This window comes from Nyctereutes procyonoides, unplaced genomic scaffold, assembly GCF_905146905.1.
Source record: "Nyctereutes procyonoides isolate TBG_1078 unplaced genomic scaffold, NYPRO_anot_genome, whole genome shotgun sequence".
NCBI classification, from domain to species: Eukaryota; Metazoa; Chordata; class Mammalia; order Carnivora; family Canidae; genus Nyctereutes; species Nyctereutes procyonoides.
The window spans coordinates 15179411-15200946 of NW_026575147.1; the positions used below are offsets into that span (position 1 = coordinate 15179411).

Consider the following 21536-nt stretch of genomic DNA (forward strand, 5'->3'; position numbering starts at 1 on the left):
CAAGCCCATAGAGTACAGTTTACTGAGGTGGTGTCAAGTACACAATTCCAATATAATTTAAGTAATGTTAAGATAGAAGTATGCACAGGCTACCTAGAAAACCTGTGAGAGGCATTTCGCCAGACTGGGAAAGGTCAGAGAAAATCCCCAGTGGAGGTGATAGCTGACCTTACTTTCAAAGAATATATGGAAGCATATGTAAGAAGAACAGGTAAGAAGCAGGTTCTATTCTGAAGAAAGAAATGTCTGAAAGAGATCATAGTGAAACCTTGGAACAATTTAGCTTTTCCATAAAATGAAATTTGAGTTATGGCATAAAGGGAGATGGGAGCTGGAGAGGTGGAGAGAGAACCAAGTCATAAGGGGCCTTGTGTAAGGAGAGCCTTGCATAAGGGCTTTTTCAATGATTTTGGGTGTTTTCATGCAGGTAGTAGACATTGCAGAAAAGTTTGAATCGAGGAAATGACATGGTCTAAATGATAGACTCAAAGCTGAAAACAGAGATCAGTAGCAGAAATCTGAAAGTGATGAGAAAGAAACTAGGGAGTGGCGATAGAATGGAAAAGAGGGAATGAATTTGAGCCATCTTAGGCGGTAGAAATGATATGATTTTGCTAAGGAGATCGGAAAAGGATGTGATGCTTATGCTTATGATAACATAAAGTATAATGTTGGTAATTGAAGACAAAAGAGTAGATGAGGTGGTCCAGGGTGAGTTGGTGGGGTGAGATGAAAAGAAGATAGAGGGCTGAGTCACAAACCAAGAAGGGAGTGAAGAAGTAGCCAAAGAAGTAAGAAGCATTCCAGGAGAGAGAGTTGTCATGAAAAATCAAGAAAGCAAAGGTTCCAGGTAGGAAGCCAACAGTACCTAAGTATTTGACTTAGCAATAAAAGGGCAGTTTTTGAGTCAAGAGTAGTGTCAATGGAGTGGTGGAGACATAAGTCAGATTGCAGTGGGCTGAGGTGAGAAAGTAGAGACAGAACATAGGTTGCTCTCTCAGGAGGCTTGGCTGTGAAAGAAACAATAGATTTAAGGAGATGCCAGTTTGAGGGGGGAGTTTTTAAAAAGACATTGAGAGACCTGAGCACATTTATATGGGGAGGGGAGGAGCCCTCAGACAGGGAAAGATTGAAGATAGAGACTGGATGGAAAGGAGTCCTCTCTGGCAACGGCACCATCCTGCCCCTCTGAGGAGTGAGTTCTCGGTCACTAGTAGAGCACACCCACTGTCAGGAATGCTAGAGGAAGGGCTTTTCCTTTGAGCAGCCTAGCTGAATCCAGTGCTACCTTAGTGCTTTATTCATCTTTTTGTACTCATATTACTGTATATTGACTGAGGTAGAATATTCATACAGATTGAAGCTACATCACAGATTGAACTATCCGGGTCTGCAGTAGGGGTTGTTGGCCACCTGACTACCTCAGCTTTCTCTGATTCAGAGATCACAATGAATTAATTCAGGATAGAGGTGACCATCAGGCTAACTATCTCCTTAGCCACCTCCCCATGTCCACCTTTGGGAATATTTGGTTTCAAAGTCCACTTATAATTTTAATTCAACCCAACACAATTCAGTTAATTACACATCCATTGAGTGTGTGCAAAGATTGTATGATGATAGGAACATGAGTTCTGCCTGCAAGAAATAGTCTTTTCCCAGTCATTCATCTTTTCTGTGAACTGGAAATAAACAGAAAAGAAATGAACATGACAATCAGGGTAAGGTTTTCTTTTCTTTCTTTTTTTTAAAAATGATTTTATTTATTTATTCATGAGAGTCACACACAGAGAAAGAGAGAGAGGCAGAGACACAGGCAGAGGGAGAAGCAGGCTCCATGCAGGGACCCCGATGTGAGACTTGATTCCGGGACTACAGGATCACGCCCTGGGTTGAAGGCAGGTGTCAAACCACTGAGCCACCCAGGGATCCCCAGAGTAGGATTTTCAAACCATGTTTACAGAACCCTCAGATTCTAAGAAGGTGCTCCCTGACCACAGAAGTAGGTGAAGGCAAGAGAGGCTCCAGGCCTTCCCATCCCGGCTTCAATTTAAGTAGCTCTACTTTCATTTGTTTTATATATTTGGGTTGTCATAGGTTTTGTTTGAACCAAGAGTTCCAAGCTTAAGCCCCACTGAAGTAATGCTTGATCATCAAAATTAAGAAAGGCATAATGCTTTCTCAAATACCAAAAAAAAAAAAAAAAAAAAAAACAGATCAAAAGCATCAATTAAGGGATTAATTTGGTCTTCCCAAACCTTTTCATGAATTAATTCATCAGAAAAAAAAAAAAAAACAAATCTATAGTAGCAGGCATTATACCTGTCCCATCCTGGGCACTGGGGAGACAGAGATGAAGAAAACCTGGTCTCTGCCTTCAAGGACTTCATGATCCAGTAATGGAGATAGACAGGAGAATGATCATTCTAGGGTGGTATGTGGCATGATCAAAGTGCAGATTGAGGATGGTGAGGAGACAAAGTGACAACAATGAATGTTGTCTGAGAAGTAAGGGAGAGGGGATTTTCCAGGGAAAGCTTCACAAGAGACCTGTTTAAGCTGAATCAAATATATGAGTTTGCCAGGAAAAGAAGAGGTGTACAGTTATCCTTGTGGTGAGCCCCAAGTGCAGGCAGGAGAAAAGCAGGAGAAGATGGCCAAATTGTGGTCAATATAAATACAGGGGGGACCAGATCTTGCAGTGATCTTGCAGCTTTTCCCTCAGGCTGCACCTGGGCCTCTCAGAGGCCCTAAGTGTTTCAGAGCACTCCTTGTCAGTCAGGGGCTCCAGCTCCGTGTCCTTCCAAGTACTGCCACCTAGTGGCCATGCTCAAAGCCCGCGTTTCCCTGGAGAGTCTTGACGCGGACTAGGAGCCATCTCCGTCTTCCCATGGATTTTAGAGTTGAGGGAATAGTGGACATATAACAGCGACAAGTGACTAATCTGGGAAAACAAAGTTTGTGAGAGCTAGCACTGGAATGGAACCTAGCTCTGGGACTCCAGGACCAGGTTAGGTGTGATCTGGTTCACCCCCCGCCGCCCTCTGGCTCTGGCAGGCTTATCCTGAAAGTTGAGTGAGACTCAACTTGGTGGCTGCCTCTGGAGTGTGCTTAAAATCCTCTTCCAGGCTTTGGTGTGGTGGGGACAGTTTAAGAGAGAAGGAATATGGGAGTAAATTGTGGAGCTGGAGGGAATGGAAGAGGGTATAGCCTCCCCACCGCACCCCCCACTCCACTAGTCTAGCCTTCAAACCTATTTCTCAGCAATTTAGCAAAAGAGGTTAGTGATGTTCTGAGGATGGACAAAGACTGTATACTTCAGGCATTGGGAGTCACCACGTTAGAGAGAGAAGGAGGGAAGGCTCTTCAACCATACCCTTTCTGAGGAATGGATGGTTCCATGACCACAGGCAAAGGAGAGTTATAGCCAGACACCCAGCTAGAGGTCTCTAAAAACACCTGTCAGCTGCTGAATGTCCAAAAAAGATGCATTCAAATAGGATTCTCTGTTCAAGTCAACCATTTACATGCAAAATGTTTCAGAAGCCCTTCTAGCATTACAGAATTCACCATGGTTTCAATCTACCCCAGGACAAAGCCATGTACTCAACTATGCTGATTAAAATTCATATGTCACTGTGTGTAAGGGTGGTCATACCCTGTGGTGCTTGCATATATTACATATATATACTTGCAACTATATATATATCTATATTTAATGTTTGAAATTTAAATAACTTCCAAATTGAAAACATAATTCTTAAAACTGTGTTTAGAATCAAAACCTTTTTGTGATAAAAATCATAAGGAGTATTTTTAGTAAGACAGAAGTATATCTAGGTTCACAAGAACAGATTTGACTGCTTTGTTTTATACCAGTAGCTAAAGCAGAATGGATTTTTACAACAAAAATCATAATAATAATAAGACTTACATGATTGACATGGTCAAAAAATAACAGGAACTAGATAGTAAAAGGGGTGGAAGAAGAAAATCTGTATATTAAACAACAACAACTTTGGGCAGAGAATTCCCTGGTTGAGCTTAAGCTTTAGTCTCCATATCTTTTTAGACTAAGAGAAAAGAATTGCTTCAGTTGAGCCCTGAATGAAGCATTTCGTACATTACTGCACTACTACCAGGTAGGTATCTCAGTCTTTATTTTGTAGAGGAGGACAGTAAGGCTCACTGGGATTATCTGACCTTCCCAAGGGCGTGCACCTATCATGTGATAGTGTCACTCTGTGAAATGATAGAGTCATTTCATTGGCACTCTACCTCCAAAACCCTGAGCTGTCTCTATACCCTCTTACTTTTCCCCAAGCATCCCCAGCATGAAGTCTTCCAGCAAAAAGAAAGCTTTCTGGCTAAGAGTAGGAAGAGCTGGTCTTGCCTATAGTTCAAGGGAGAGCCCTGGCTAAGGTGGGCTCACAGAGGAACTCGCCTCCCCACTCCCAAACAAAAAATTCCTTGAGTTGTTTCTGAATGTCCCGTACTTGAGGCTGGGCAGCATGTTCAGGGATCAAAGCCCTGGCACCTCATCTTGTATCCATCAAACTGAATTCTCAGAGGGAGGGAAAAAGGGAGGAGAAGATGGAGGCTGCTTCTGATTAGCTTATGTCTTCTGCCAAAGTGAGATGTCCTCTCCCTGTGGACAATTAAATGGTTCTCACGGACCTACCATCTGGGCTCAGCAAAGTGTGGAATGGCTGCTCTCCCTCTCCAACCTACTCCACCCTGGTTTGGGGAGCAGGACAATGAGATTCAGAAAATCTAGCCTTTTCTCCATTTCTTACCCTTCCTTCATCCCTGGCATAGCTGCTGCTAACACAGTCTTCCAGCCCTTCTCTCTCAGTTGATAAAGCCAGTCCATAGCACTCCCTATCAGTGGCTCTGGAAAGAGCCAGGGAGCCACCCCTGTCACTGTACTGGACCTTGGGACCAGGACTGGTGGTCCCAAAGGTGGAAGCAGCATCAAATTCCCCCAAACACTCCCAGAAAGGTTCTTGGAAAAGCAAAGCCCTGACTCAGCCACAGTTTTCAGAACAAACTCATGGCTTGCTGTTGCTGTTATTGTTGATTTGTCTTTAGGTGGACTGACATGTAAGTTGTGGTAGAGGCCAACAATGGGAGGTGCCAACAGACAAAATCATGAAGTGGGGAAGGGATGTCTGAATTGTTTGTCTTGGCTTCTTAGGCCTTATCTTTCCTATCAACAGCCTTCAGATCCATCTGCTAACAAATATTCACATTATTTACCTCCTGTGTACCAAGCACTGCGCAAGGCCGTAGCCCTGACCAGACTAATTTTTTTGGCTAGGGAAGAGAGACAGCCAAGTAGACAGGCAGTTAGAGACCTATTAGATTTATAGAAGGTATCATGAAAATTCAGAGTGGAGGTGTGAGACACACCCTGGAGACAAATTTTGAAGGGTGCAGAGGAGCTTGTCTGTTTCAAAGGGAGGAAAATGCAAGAAAATAAAATAACTGACAACTGTACTAAGCTTTTATTTTGTACAATGCTTCCTCCTAAATAATCTCATTAGATCCCTAAAACAACTCTTTTAGGTTGGGAAGGAAAGCATATAGTCCTGGCTCACAGCAGATATCTCATAAAAGTTTTTCATGTGAATTAACCTCCCTGTTGGAGACCGGAAACTGAGGGTCCAGAGAAGGTAAATCTTTGTTCAAGGTCACAGAGCATGAAGCAGAGAGCCAGGACTCAAATCCAGGTCTCTGACTCTGAATCCTGAGTGCTTCAGTGGTTTTCAATATGAGGTCAAGAGATTGCTCGAGTCTTTCTCCTCTGCCCCCCCACCCCCATTTGAAAGTAGTCATTTATTAACTGACCAGATTACAAAAATAATCATGGTAGATATCTTAGTTCATCCTTCTAATAAACCTATTGATCTGGCCTTCCCAGTTGCCAACATCTCCACCTTCTACAAAATTGGTGGTCTATTTCTTCATTCCCCTGAGTGGAGAATATGATTTGAAGGTCCATTAAAGGTTGTTTGCTTCTTTGAAACGTTTTTCTTTTTTTTTTTTTATTGATATCTTTGTTTTATTTTTTTTAATAAATTAATTTTTATTGGTTCAATTTACCAACATACAGAATAACACCCAGTGCTCATCCCGTCAAGTGTCCCCCTCAGTGCCCGTCACCCAGTCACCCCCACCCCCTGCCCTCCCCCCCTTCCACCCCCCCCCAGTTCGTTTCCCAGAGTTAGGAGTCTTTATGTTCTGTCTCCCTTTCTGATATTTCCCACACACTTCTTCTCCCTTCCCTTATATTCCCTTTCACTATTATTCATATTCCCCAAATGAATGAGAACATACACTGTTTGTCCTTCTCCGATTGACTTACTTCACTCAGCATAATACCCTCCAGTTCCATCCACGTTGAAGCAAATGGTGGGTATTTGTCGTGAAACGTTTTTCAACAGTATAGATCTCGTGAATCAGATCCTCCATGTAGATGATGCTGTATTTACCAAGAGATTGAGCAATCAATGTGTTATTGATCAAGGCAATCCCCTTCTTGTGGATCTTGCCATAATCACACTTGTAGATCAATTCATTCACCAGCTTCAGGTTTGGGTACCCACCAGGTATGCATGGTTCCACAATCCTTAGCATGTTAACCGAAGCTTTGTTGAGCTTAACAAAGATGCCATTGAAGATCTGGTGAAGGTGAAGAGGCTGCAACACCTTTTGAATCTTTGGGCCCACACCTGTGGGCCCATACCTCTGATCCTGATGACAAATCCCAATTTGGGTTCCGCAGGTACGTAGAAGTTGCCAACTTTTCTTGCCATCCTCGCCATTCGAATCTCAGTTCTGTACATCTGCCTATATTCCTTGTGGTAATGTTTAGATTTTTCATAGATAAAGCTTCCTCCTTGCCTTTCAAAACATCTTTTGAGCAAACTTCTTTCTTAGACTTTTGATCTTCACCTCTACAAAATTCCTTCACTTTTTCTGCAGGAACCTTCTTTTTTTTCTCTTCTGCACCCTCTATGGTTCCAGCTGGAAAAAAAAGGACTGGAATCCTTAAAAAAATTATTTATTTATTTGAGAGAGAGAGAGAGAAAGAGAGAGAGAGAGAAAGAGAGTGCACAGGAGAGCACAAGCAGGGGAAGCAGCGGAGGGAGAGGGATGAGCAGGGAGCCCTGGGATCATGACCTGTGCTAAAGGCAGACACTTGATTTACTGAACCACCCAGACACCCCTGCTGGAGTCCTTTTGAGGGTACATGAGTTCTCAATGAGGATATTCAAGTGTGTTTTCTGTTGTTGTTGATTATTCAACAAATTAATATAGGCATATTCCGGGTCACTGTGATGGCTCCTCATGGTCAGGCACACATAGGATTTTGGTGTCCACATCTTTGTCTGTGTTTAGACACAAATCAGAGGTATCATAGAGCCTACTCTGAATAGTAATTTAAAAAGAGAAGTAAAAAATAATACAGGCATAGTAACAGAGGCATGCTGAATGCAGAAAAGCTGACCCCATAGCAGTAATTAACATATTTATGTTGCCAGTGATAATTTAATTTTTGCAAAACAACATCATTAGTCACATTAAATTAACCCAAGCTGACTTAAACAATAAAGGGAAATTTTTGGTTCACATAACTGACAATTCTCAAGGCATTATCCCTTTAGGATCAATTTGATCAAGGCTCCAAGTCCATTTCTCGGTAACAGTCTTGGCTCTGCTCCCTCCCATGTTTTGTCCACAGGCTGGTTGCAAGTTGTCCATGAGCAGCAACTGGGCCATATGCTTCTATATTCACATCTGGGGGAAAGAGAAAGTTCCTCTTGACAAATACAGAATGAAAGTCCTGAGTTTTGCATTAATTGGACTATCCTTGAACTAACTTCTGTGGCCAAAAGAATGCCAGGATATGTTTGGTTTAGACCTTTTGTAGCAAGAGGGATGCGCTGACCCTGAGCAGAGGCCACTCTTACATAGGAGGCAGCCATTCCCTGGGAAAAAGGACAAAGGATATTGAAGAGATAACTACATTGTCCACAATATGTGGTTAAAGCGTTACAGGAAGAAAAGTGCCATGGACAAAACCCCTAAGAGAAGAAATTCTTAGCACGTTAGAGACATTAAATAAGAGCTGTGTTGTGGATCTGTGCATGAGAAGAGGTTGGAGAATTACCTTAAGCCAGGGCATTCTAAGCCATGGTAAGTAATTAGGATTTTTTTTTTCCCTTCTGAATACAGTGAGAAACCATTGAAGAATTTTAAGTAAAGGAAGGACATAATCAGGTTTATCTTTTAATATAACATCAGCTGCTATGTGGAAATGGGCTGAGTGGTTGCCTGGAATGAGAAAGGAATGGAAATGGGGAAGCCAGTTAGGAAGCAATTGTAATGATCTAGGCAAAACAGATTTATCATGATGCTCATGAAGCTTATGCTTCAGCACTCCTCACTAGCACAAATCTCTTAAAGGGTGCTTTTGAGAGGTCCTGTGGTGCACTCTCATGCTCAAATGTTTTCACAGAATTTGTGAGAGTAGGTTAATTAACAGAATCAGATGAACTTCCTTCTCTTCCTCCCTAACTCACTCTCCCTCACACTTGCCCCTGGGACAGATGACCTTAGTGTGACTGTGAGGATTCAGGGGATCCAGCTAAGTGGAGGTTGAGTTGGGGAAACACTTAGCGTGGGTTTAGTGACATATATTTGTGTGGTTCTGTGAAGGTCTGACAGCAAAGGCCTAAGCAATAGGACAGCCTGCATACCTTCTCTTTTTTCCCCTCTTCACCATCATACTATGCTTAATGAGTTTCCCACTGCTACCTCTGTGGTCCAGACCTGACCCAATAGCCAACTAACTAGTCTTCCTTTTCTAGCCTTGGCCCCTTCCAACTCATCCTCCACACTGCCCCCAGAAAAGACTTTCTGAAACAAAACAAAACAAAGATTGGATACCATCACCCCTCAGATTAAAAACCTTGATTAGAACTTTCCATTGCCCACTGGGTAGAGTTCATCATGTTCCATAACCTACTTCTATTCTTTTTCCATCTCTTCTTGACCTTCTGAAGTAATAATTACTCAATATTTTCTACATAACCTATGGTCTTACAAAATAATAGATAACAAAAGGAATAAAAAATGGGCAATGTTGACTTCTCTTCAATTTATCCACTCCTGAGCCTGGCACTCCTTCTTTCCTGTGGCTATAGCTCTGGGGAGTGTTTCTGTTGTACCTTACACCCCAATTCCTCCCAATGGCTTACATCAAGTAGGAGTGAGAGCTGATGTTGACCTATGAGAACAGAATGATGATATGTTCCTTTTGACCACCTCTTCATCAGAGAGCAATGCTATTTAATTGGCTTGACAGAGGATTATCACTGAAAAAATTCTATGATAGTCCTGCTTGCAAACCCTGTGTGTAAACCCTGTGTGAATTCCTGAATCTGCCTTTGGTAAAAGAGTGGGAGACTGGGTCAGGGCTGACAAGGAGAGGGGTAAATCATGACTATAAAGGCAAGCCAATTTTTGTGGTTGATACTCAAACAGATTAAAAGTGTTCCATTTGTTTGTTTAATAAAACTGTTGACATTGCCCCTAGAACCCAAGTCTAAAGAAGAAAACAACTCAAGGAGGTGGGCAGGGGGATGGGGTGACTGGGTGACGGGCACTGAGGGGGGCACTTGGCGGGATGAGCACTGGGTGTTATGCTATATGTTGGCAAATTGAACTCCAATAAAAAATATACAAAAAAAGAAAAGAAAAGAAGACAACTCAATAAAAGTGATTAAACTCTAGCCAGACTGATCAGAAAATTGAGAAGACACAAATCACCAATATCAGGATAAGAAAGGATATATCACTATTGATTCTACAGATATTTTAAAAACAATAGGAGAACCTTTTAAACAACTTTAGGCTAAGAAATTTGACAACTTAGATGAACAAATTCCTTGAAAGATACAAACTTCCAAAGCTTACTCAAGAAGAAATTGATAAGTCAAATATTCCTATATCTGTTGAAGAATTGAATTCATAGTTGAAAATCTTCCCTTCCAAAAAAATTCAAGGCTAAGATTTCACTGAGGGAATTCTATTAAACATTTAAGGAAGAAATAATATCAATTCTATTCAAACTCTTCCAGAAAGTTGAAGTGAAGGGAATACTTCCAAATTTATTCTTTCAAGCCAGCATTACCTTGATACCTAAACTGAAGACATTATGAAAAAACTAAGACCAACATCTTAGAGAAACATAAATACAAAAATTCTTAATAATTTTTCTGGCAAGATGAATCCAACAATATATAAAATGAGTAATGCAACATGACCAAGTAGAGTTTATCCCAGGAATGCAAGATTGGCTTAATGTTTGACAATCAGTCAATATAACTCATCATATTAACAGATTTAAAAGAGAAAATCCATATTATTATCTGAGTAGCTGCAGGAAAAAAAAACGCCTGATGAAATCTAACAACCGTTTGTGATAAAAAGTCTTAGCAACTAGTAATAGAAGGAAACTTACCCAACAAGATAAAGGACATACATGATAAACCAGTAGCTAATATCACACTTAACAATGACAGCTTTCTCTTAAGATCAGAAAAAAGACCAGGATTGTACACTTTTTATCACTGCTATTCAACATTGTATTTGAGGTTCTAATCAGTGCAATAAGGCAATGAAAAGAAATAAAAGACATTTAAATTGGAAAGGAGGAAGTACAAAACTGTCTTTATTTGCAGATGGCATAATTATCTATGAAAAATATCTGATGAAATCCACAAAAAGCTACTAAAACTAATCAATGAGTTTATCAAGGATGCAACATGCAATATCAATATAAAAAATCAATTGTATTTCTGTATACCAGCAATGAACAACCAAAACAGAAATTTAAAAATACCACTTGTGATATAACAAAAGAAATATGAAATATTTAGGGATAAATCTGACAAGATCTGTACACTGAAAACTAAAAATCATTGCTGAGAGAAATTAAAGGATATCTCAAATACAGACAGATACTGTGCTCATGGATCAGAAGATTCAATATTGTTAAGGCATCAATTTTCCCCAGTTAATCTACAGATTCAAAGTAAGCCTAATCAAAATCTTGGTAGGCTTTTTTGTAGAAATTGACAAGATGGTTCTAAAATTCATCTGAAAATGCAAAGGATCTGGAATAGCAAAAACAAATTTAAGGAAGAAGAGCAAAGTTAAAGAACTAGTATTCCCTGAATTTCAGATTTATTATAAAATTTATGTTAATCAAGACAGCGTGATATTGGTATGAAGATAGACAAATCAATGGAAAGAACAGAGTCCAGAAACTGCCCAACATGTATATGGTCGATTGACTAACAAAGAAAATAACTTAGCAGAGAGAGGATAGTCTTTTCAATAGTTGATGTCAGAATAATTGGCATCTATACAACAGCAACAAAAAAGAAGAACATTGATTCATACCTTATACCATAAACAAAAATTGACTCAAGTAGATATTGATTTATTTGTTTGTTTTTTAAGATTATATTTATTTATTTTAGAGAGAAAGAGCATGCAATCAGGGGCAGGAGCAGAGGGATATGGACATGCAAATTCCAGGCTGAGCACAGAACCCAATGCAGGACTTGATTTCATGATGCTGAGATCATGATCTGAGTTGAATTTGAGAGTTAGATGCTCAAGTGACTGAGACACCCAGGCAACCCTCAAATAGATATTAATTTAAATCAATAAGGTTTTTAGAAGTTGTATAGAAGGAAACAGTAAAAAAAATCTTTATAATCTTGTGTTGGGCAAATATTCCTTAGCTATAATATTTTTAAAAAGAAATCATTGATTAATTGATTGTCATCAAATTTAATTTTCTCTTCAAAAGGCACTTTTAAGAGAATGAAAAGACAAGCCACAGACTGGCAGAGAATATCTGTAAATCTCACATCTGAGAAAGTGCTTGAGCTAGAAGATATGAAACATTCTCAAAACTCAATAATAAGAGAACAACCAGAAAAGAAGGAGAAGGAGAAAGGATGGAGGGAGGGAAGGAAGGAAGGAAGGAAAGAAGGAAGGAAGGAAGGAAGGAAAGAAGGAAGGAAGGAAGGAAGGAAGGAAGGAAGGAAGGAAGGAAGGAAGAATAAGAAAAATGGATGAAAAAATTGAGGAGATACTTCATCAAAGAAGTCATACAGATGGTAAATAAGTACATGAAAATATACTTAAGACTAATCTATATATTAATCTTATTATACTAATATACTAATCATTACAGAATACAAATTAAAGCCACAATGAGATATCATTGCCCCCTTTATTAAAATGCTAAAATTTAAAAGTCTGACCATACCATGCATTGATGAGAATGTGGAGGAAGTGGAATTCTCATATACTACTGGTTGGAATGTAAAATCGTACAACTTTGGTAGGTTTCTTAAAGATTTAAATACATGTCCACATATGATCCCAGCCATTTGACTCTTAGGTATTTACTCAAGAGAAATGAAAGCACATGTCCACACAAAGACTTGTATTCAGATGTTCAAGGCAGCACCATTTGTCATAGCCAAAAATGGAAACAATTGGAATGTCATTAATAGGTGGATAAATAAACAAATTATGGTATATCACTTTGCAAAAAAAGGGGGGTACTAACTATTGATACACACAACAATATGGATAAATCTGAAAATAATTATGCTGAGCAATAGAAGTCAAGCAAATAAAATTGTGTAGTGTTTGCTTTAATTTATATAAAATTCTAGGAAATACAAACTAATATATAGTAACAGAGAGCAGTTTGTGGTTGCCCATTGATGAGTGAGAGTAGGATAGTGCAAGATGGAAAGATTACAAAGGGTGCAAGACTTTTGGGATGATAGATATGTTCATATGTTTTTTCCAGTCAAACTGGTTGTAGGTCTAGCTGAATGTGCAGCACCATGCAGCCCAGATGCCTTGCATGACTGATGGTTTATTGTGAGAAGGAAATGCATGACCTGGCATTCTACAGACCAGGGCATCTCAAAATTTTACAGACATCTGAATGCTTTAGAAGCATGCTGTCCAATACCGCAACCACTAGCCACATGTGACTTTTAAAATTTAAACTACTTTAAATGAAATAGAATTTAAGAGTTCATGAGTCATGCTATATTCAATAGTCACATGTGGATAGTGACTACTGCATTGCACAGTGCAGATAAAGAACATTTTTATCATTGCAGAAAGCTCTATTGGACACTGCTACTCTGAAGCCTTGTTTTTCAAATGTGTGGTCTATGCATCAATATTGGCATTATTTGAGAGTTTGTTAGAAATGCATAATTTCCCCTCCCATAAGATTTTATGCACACTAAAGTTTGAAAAGCCCTGGTCTTTAGACTTAAAGACACCTACACAATGGATTTTGAAGTACAGAGGGATTTAATGTTGCATATTAGAACAAGGGGCTTGGGTCTTTTCCTCTGAGCTGCCAACTTGGAATTAAACAGGGAAAACAAAAAGAGCTCTCATGAATCCAATATGAGTCTTGAATAGAGCTAGAACCCTGTGGGGGCAGGTGCAAAATACAAGAAAGTAAGGTTTGGTCATAGGTGACCAGTCATTTCACCTGGGTTATGAGAAGGAGTGACAGAACCAGGAAGAGGAGCAGCTATGTCACAATTCCATTTTTATGGGCAGAGATGGGGCAGGCCAGGACCCAGAGCAGAATCTGAGACAGTCATCACTGTTTGCTTAAACATCTGATGGCTCCTGGCTCTGTGTTTTCCTTCCAATCACAGAGTTCCCAAATCTCAAAGCTGGAAGAGTCTTTAGCAGCAAGACTCACCCCATTTTCACTCAATGATAACAGATACACTAAGAATTCCACAGGGTTTCCTGCAATTGTCCCACAGTTACTGAGCATCTACTATGTACCATGGTACATCTACTAGATGTACTGTGTTAGGTTATGGGACTTCAAACATTCTAGGAGTATGACCCAGGATTGCAGAGATGTGCATTCTTATGGGTTGCATGTTCTGGGCAAATGTCTGAAGTCCAATCTGTACACTCCTACCCCTGCTTCTCTCCCCTCTAACCCTGAATAAATGGGTCACTTATCATTTCACATTTGTTGAACTGCAGCCATATATTTATAAACCTCAAAACTGGATCTCTGTTCTATTGGGTTTCATTCCCACATAATGTCACACATTATTTGTCCCCTCAGACTGCTTTTGGCCACCCTTATTTCCTACTCTATTTCTCTGACTCCCCTTCTCCCTACCACCATCCTTTTCTACTCAACCTCAAAAAGTGTCTGGCTTTTTTTCAGATCATTTTTCTAGGCTGCTCTGACCTAGGTTATTTCCAGTTCCCTTTGGTAATTGCTCTCAGTCTTGTTAGGTAAATTCCTTGCTGGTTGGTGTGTGTACCTAATCTCTAGTTGATGTGCTTTGCACATTCTTGACATTTGTTTGTTCTTGCTTTCAAATCATTAGCAAAGATGTTAAATAAAACCAGATCTGGCCCTGCTCTCTGGGGAAGTGCCCTCAGCCCCCTGCTCCTCTCACTGGAGCTGTTTCTGGGTATTTATATCATTATCCTTCATTTATTATCTCTCAACCAGTTACTGAGTCCATGTGACCACGTTGTCATCCAAAAAAATCTGAACTGGCCTTAGAGTAGAAATGGTGTAGCAGGCTGAGCAAAACCCTTTACCCAAGTTCCAAATCCTTTACTAAAGAGCTGGCCTCACTCTGTTTTTCTCCTTTGCAGAGCCTCTTGTGCTCACTTCTTTCCATAAATCCTTTGTGACTTTATCCTTTCCAGATGTTGATGGATTTTCACGGTTAACATCTGTTTTATTATTATGACTATCCAATTTACTGGCTAGTAATTTCCACAATTAGCTTTCTTTTTGAACGTTTACACCATATTTATGGCCTCTTCTCCTTCTCTGTCTTTGATTTTCAACTTTCTTTGTAGTTTTCCAGTGATTTTTCAAATTGTTTTTACATCAACCCACAATGGTGACTCTCAGGGCTCCAACTTGGTGACATATCTGAGTTTCAGTGAAGGTGTGGCTTAACCTGAATTTAGAGCCATTTTTGCTTACATCTATGTTGCCAATTAATTGTCTAAAGTTTTTTTTCTTTTTTTTTATCTGAGTCGGGTTAAAAAAATTTTAACCCCACTCAGATAAAAAAAAGAAAGAAAAAATTTAACAATGATATTAACATAACTCTACTTATCTAGATGCCACTTATCTAGTGTCTTAGGTGTCTAGAACATATTTTTAAAAATCAAAAAACACATAAAAGCTAAAAACCCAGAAATAATCAGAAATACTACAGACAGGCCAAAATTGATGTCATGAAGTCCATGTATTGAATGACAACAATCTTCATCACCTCTGTGTTCCCAGGTATTATTTCCCTTTGTCCTTTATGGACAGTAAGATATGGGTGATCGCTAGCCTTCAGAGGCATTGCCAATATCATTTTTCTGGTACCAGATAACCATCAGCCCTGCCTAGCACAAAGATATGCTATCTGAAAGCTCACCACTGTATGATTTTGAGTGAGAGAGGAGTAAACCCGGTGTTAGATTAGAATGCCCTCTAGCCCAATCTACTTTAGTAAAACCATAACCCACATAGCCAATAGCATTAAAAAAAAAAAACCCACACAAAAAACCCACAACCTCCTGGAACTCTCTTCTTTCCATCTCCCCGCTTGAATCCTATTTATCATCTGAGATCATTTGACTTCCAAGTCACATCAGAACAAATGAACAAATAAGAAAAGGGGAGGGGCACAGTGGTTGCCATAAGCAACCACTAGAATAACAACAAAAAGAGATACCTGCCAGGGAAGAAATAGAGAATCTAACAAGTAAACCAAACCCAAAACTTCTGGAGGCTTAGAAATTTTGGAGCCATTTAGTATAAGGGGAGATAGCTCTGGGTAACTTTAATATCCTTTGTTGGAATAATTCTATTTAGGAACAAGACAATAAATAATATTGATAATGATGATCCTGGACCTTGATTCAGAAAGAAAAATTAAATTAGCTTCGGTAACTATATTTAAGGAAGTAAGGAAGCATGCCATCAGTGTTAAATTAATAGGTAGGTAATAGATGTACATCATTCAAAATTCAAAACGGACAAAATGGTACATACTGAAAAGTAGATTTCCTTCCACCTCTATTCCTAATCTCCAAGTTATCCTCTATCGATACAACCACTATAACCTATCTCTTTTGGACTTTTCCAGAGATATTAAAAATGCATGTTGAAAAGTATGCTTTGTAAATCACTTCTAAAATATTGGATTCAAATAAGTAAGCTCCAGTGATCTGGGAAATTCACTTAGGTAGAACTGCTTATTTCTGAATTCAGGGTGAATTAGGCATTGCTGAGTGGGAATTTAGTTTTCTAGATTATTGGGATACAAAGAGCCATTGTTGACCTTAGAGAAACTGTAGGAGAGACCTTGATGTACCCTTTGCAGGAATGGGAGGGTTCTGACCTTTACCACTGATTGCTATAAAGACTGTTTACTTAGTTCTATTCCCCCAGCGTTTCTTAACTCCATCATGTACAAATGAACAATGGTTGGGGGGAAATGCAACCTATCTAACCTATTTTAGGATTAGATGTAAAGAATAAGATATGATCTCTGTCCATAAGATACTTGGAATTTAATTTTTAAAAAGGTAAGGCATCCACAGAATACACAAAATGCAATAGAAAGTGTAATATTTGCTATAAGAGAATTTGGAATGCAGAGAGAAGAGAGAGCACTTGAAGCTGAAAGAATCCAGAAAAGTTTCACAAAAGAAGTAACACTAGAGATAATCCAAGGGAAAACACACACACACACACACACACACACACACACACACACAAACACACAAGACAACAGGACTTCAACAGAGCAGAAGGCAGAGAACATCCCAGGAAGAAAAAGCAGACATAAAGGCTGCAAAAAAGCACTTTGGACAAAACTGTTAATGGGATGATGATTTGATGTCCATTCGCTTCCTTTTCTGAAACATTTCAAGCCTTTTCCTAAATACTAGAGCTGCAACAAAACATCAGCTTGCAGACCTATGGGGTGTCTTTGGGAGGGAGCAGTGATCATGTCCAGTAAGGCAAGGATAATTAAATTGATTTGTGTATATAGGTGAAGCCAACTGTCTCCTCCTCCCTGACTCCAGCAAGTCTACTCTTGGGGCCTCTTTGCCTAGTGTGCCTAAGCCATGAGTCTAGTTACAACTCAATGTTTTCATGGAATTGTCCCTTGTTTCTGTGGTAGTTCTTTAAGGAAAATGTCTAGAATGTTCCCAGAACGGCAGCCCATCTGCTCACTCTGGCTTGAATTGGCTAATGTTTGCCTCATTTTCCTGAAGCAGGGAATCCCTGAAGCAGCATACAGAGCCAGGAGAAGGGGGCAATGCCAGAAGGTGAGCTTTCCTGGAAATAGATTTGTATTTTCTGACATAGTTCCTTCCAAGCTTTCCCAGGGGTAAGAATGGACTGAGACCATGTGTTTGGCATTTCCCTCTGGCAGAAGCCCACAAGAGCTTTCATGTACAAGATTAATTTGATTAATGATGGAGCCAGGCAAATTCTTCTGTTTTAGGCTTGGAAGGGTGCTTTCATAGGTGTCGGGGTTCTTTATTCCTTTGCACTCAGTCTAACATTGTCAAACCCAGAGGGGGCACAAGAGAAGCATTTGCCTTGTTAGAAGACAAAGGTCTGTTTTGTTGTCATTGTTGTTTTTAATCTCAGAAACATAGATTCATAGATCTCCAGAAGAGAACTCTCAGGTCACCTAGTTCAAATTTCTACTTTATGTGGAAATCCCCAGTATCCTTGACATGCGACTAGGTTTTCAGATTCATGAAAACAAAGACCAAATCTACCTTATTTACTACTATATTCCAGTGTCTGATTCATGGTAGATGTTCTATAAATGAATGTTGAATTAAGATAGTTCCGTTTGTCTTGAATGCTTCCAGGAACAGAGTTCAATGTGTTGTAAGGCAGCCCTATGTTTTTGAACACTGTTTTTCATGGGGAAAATATTTTTAAACTGATAAATTGATATATTTTTCATTTCTAATAATATATAATCATGTTTCTTTGAAGCCACCATTATGGTTCTAGGGAAAAGAAGGGGAACAAGGCTACCTTGAGAAGAAGGATAATAAGATGCAATAGGACTCCCTACTAGAAGTGAGAACAAAAATGAAAGGAAAAAAATAAAAGCAATAAAATTTATGGTCCAAGTTAGGGATGGGAATGTGGAAGAGAAAAATGTTGCTTATCAAATTTTGTTTTTTTAAATTGCAGTGTAATTAATATGTAATATTGTCTAAGTTTAAGGTGTACAATGTGTTGGTTTGATACATTTAGATAATTTTTAAGTCACTTTGTTAATTTGTACAGAAAATTTGGCCAGGATTTTGCTTCAGATGGTTTTGACACTTACAGATCAATTTGGGAAGAACTGACATTTTCATAATACTGAGTCTTCTAATCCATGAAAATGGTATATTTCTTCATGTATTTAAGTCTTTAACTTTGCTGAACAATGATTTATAGTTTTCAGTACACAGATATGCACATCTTCTGTCAGATTTATTCCTAAGCATTTTATATTTTTGATACCATTATAAATGGCATTTTAATTTTGATTTTCATTTACAGTGTATGGAAATACAACTGAGTTTTATAAATTAACTTTGTATCCTGTAAACTTGCTAAACTCAATTATTTGCTGTAGTAGCTATTTTTTTGTAGATTCCTTAGGATTTTGCACATGAATGATCATGTAAATAAAGACAATTTTATATATATATAAATTTTTATATATCTTTAACACTCTTTTTCTTCTAAATTTCTTCTCAATTTTATATATCTTTAACTCTCTTTTTCTTCTCTTATTGCATTGGCTAGGTTTGCCACTACAATGTTGAGGAGAAGAGGTGAGAGTAGACATTCTTACTTTTTTCCCAGTTTCAAGAGAGAAACATTCAATCCATCCCCAGTAAGTATAATATATTGCTGTAAATTTCTGTAGATGACCCTTATCAGGACAAGGATGCTCCCTTCTATTTCTAGCTTGCTGAGAGTTTTAATCCTAAATCAATGCTATTTTTTTTCACATGCATCTATGGAGATAAAAACATAGATTTGTTTTAGTCTGTTAATATGGTAAATTACATTGATTGATTTTCAACTGTTAAATCAACTCTGCAATCATGGGATAAACCCCACATAGTCATTTCATCATTTTTATACATTGTTGCTAAAATTTTGTTAAGTTTTCATCTATGTTCATGAAGGATATTGAAATTTAGTTTTCTTATAACATATTTTACTGGTTTTGTGTCAGAGTAAAACTGTCCCTGTAACATGAGTTGGGAAGTATTCTCTCCTCTTTTATTTTCTAGAAAAGTTTGCATGGAATTGGTATTATTTCTGCCTTGATCATTTGATAGAATTCACTAGTAAAGCCATCTGGGCCTGTAGTGTCTGTGTATTTTCTGGCTGCTATTATTATTTTCTTTTTAACTTGGTTTGCAGAAGTTTGACCGTGTAGTTCTTGGCATGATATTCATTTGTATTTATTTTTATTTATCCTGCTTGGGGTTTCACTGAAATTTTTCATACCTGGGTGTGAGCAGTTTCATCAATTTTGGAAAATTCTCAGCTATCTTCAAATATTTCTTCAGCCCCCTTATCTCTGTCTCTGTCTCTCTATCTCTGTCTCTCTCTTCCCCTTCTCTTGCTATGGCTTCAACTACATATTTTTATATAATTTAGTGTTATTTAACTGGTATGTGAGACTCTGTTCTTCAGACTTCTTGTCTGTCTCCTTTAATTTAGATAATTTACATGGACCTGTTTTTGAGTTCACTACATCCACTTTCTGCTTTGTCTAGTTCACTATTAAGCACAGGAAATTAATTCCTCATTCCATATACTGTATTTTTCAGTTCTACAATTTCCATTTGGTTCTTTTTGAGTTTCTATTTATCTGATGAAATCTATCATTTTAAAATTCACTTTGTATATCTCTTTCTTTATATTTTTAAAATACTTATGAAAGCAATTTTAACGTCCTTGCTTGATAATTCCAACATCTAGGTTATTTGTAAATCTGCTTCATTTAACTTTATTATCTTGATTATGTTTCACATGTTTCTGTTTATTTGCCATTTGATTGCATGCCAGAAGTTATATTTATGAGAACAGTCAAGACTGGAGTAAAATATTTGCCCTAAAAGGGACTTGCTCTTTTCTTTTTCAGAGTAGGACCTAGTTCTTCTATCTAATCAGGAATCAGTCTGGGTTGGGTTAGGTTAACACTTTAGTTCATTTAAGCTTATCTCTTGTTTTTATATATTTATTTTCTTAACAACTTTATTGAGGTATAATTGACAAATAAAAATTGTACACATTTAAGGTGTAGAATGTAACATTTTGATATACACATACATTGTAAAATAATTACCACAAACAAAGCAATTAACATATCCATCACCTCACATAGTTACCTTTGTATGTATGTATCTGTGTGTGAAGAATATTTAAAATATACACTCTCAGCAAATTTCAGGTATACAATAATATAATACATTATTATTAACTATAGTCACCATGGTGTTTATTAAGTTTCTAAAACTTATCTTTATTATAACTGAAAGTTTGTGCCCTTTGACCAGCATCTCCCTATTTTCCTTACCCTCCATCCCCTAGTAACCACCCTTTATACTCCGTTTCTATAAACTTGACTTTCCTAGAGTATATACATCTAAGTGAGATCATGCAATATTTGTATTTCTGTTTCTGTCTCATTTCACATAGTATAATGTTCTCTAGGTCCATCCTTGTGTTGTCTTCTTTTTTAAGACTGAACAATATTTTATGGTATGTATACCACATGTTGTTTATCCATTCATACATTGATGGCAATGCTGCAATTAACAGGAGAACATAGATATCTCTTCAGGATAGTGATTTTTATTTTCATTGCATATATACCCAAAAGTGGGAACGCTGAATCCACTTTTTATTTTTGGAGGAATCTCCATAGTGTTTTTCATAATGGCTGTACCAATTTGTATTCCCACCAACAGTATATAAAGGTTCCTGCTTTTCCACATCCTCACCAACACTTGTTATTTTTTTACTTTTTGATAATAGCCATCCTAACAAGTATGAGTTGATAACTTATCGTGGTTTAGATTTGCATTTCCATGATGATTAGTGATGTTGAACAGCTTTTCATATGTTATTTGGTCAATTGCATGATTTCTTTGGAAAAATGTCTGTTTTGATCCTTTGCTACTTTTCAATCAGATTATTTGTTTTTGTTTTTGCTATTGACTTGAGTTCCTTATATAATTTGGATATTAACCACTTATGGGACATATGGTTTGCAAATATTTTCTCCCATTCCATAGGTTACCTTTTAATTTTGTTAACTGTTTCCTTTGCTGTATAGAAATGTTTTACTTTGATGTTG

At 38.2% G+C, this 21536-nt stretch overlaps 1 pseudogene; it reads right to left on the reverse strand.

Moving 5' to 3' along the window:
- Window positions 1-5880: 5880 nt before the first annotated feature.
- LOC129501222 (60S ribosomal protein L7-like) lies at window positions 5881-7388 on the reverse strand (annotated as a pseudogene).
- Between the last annotated feature and the right edge of the window lie 14148 nt (window positions 7389-21536).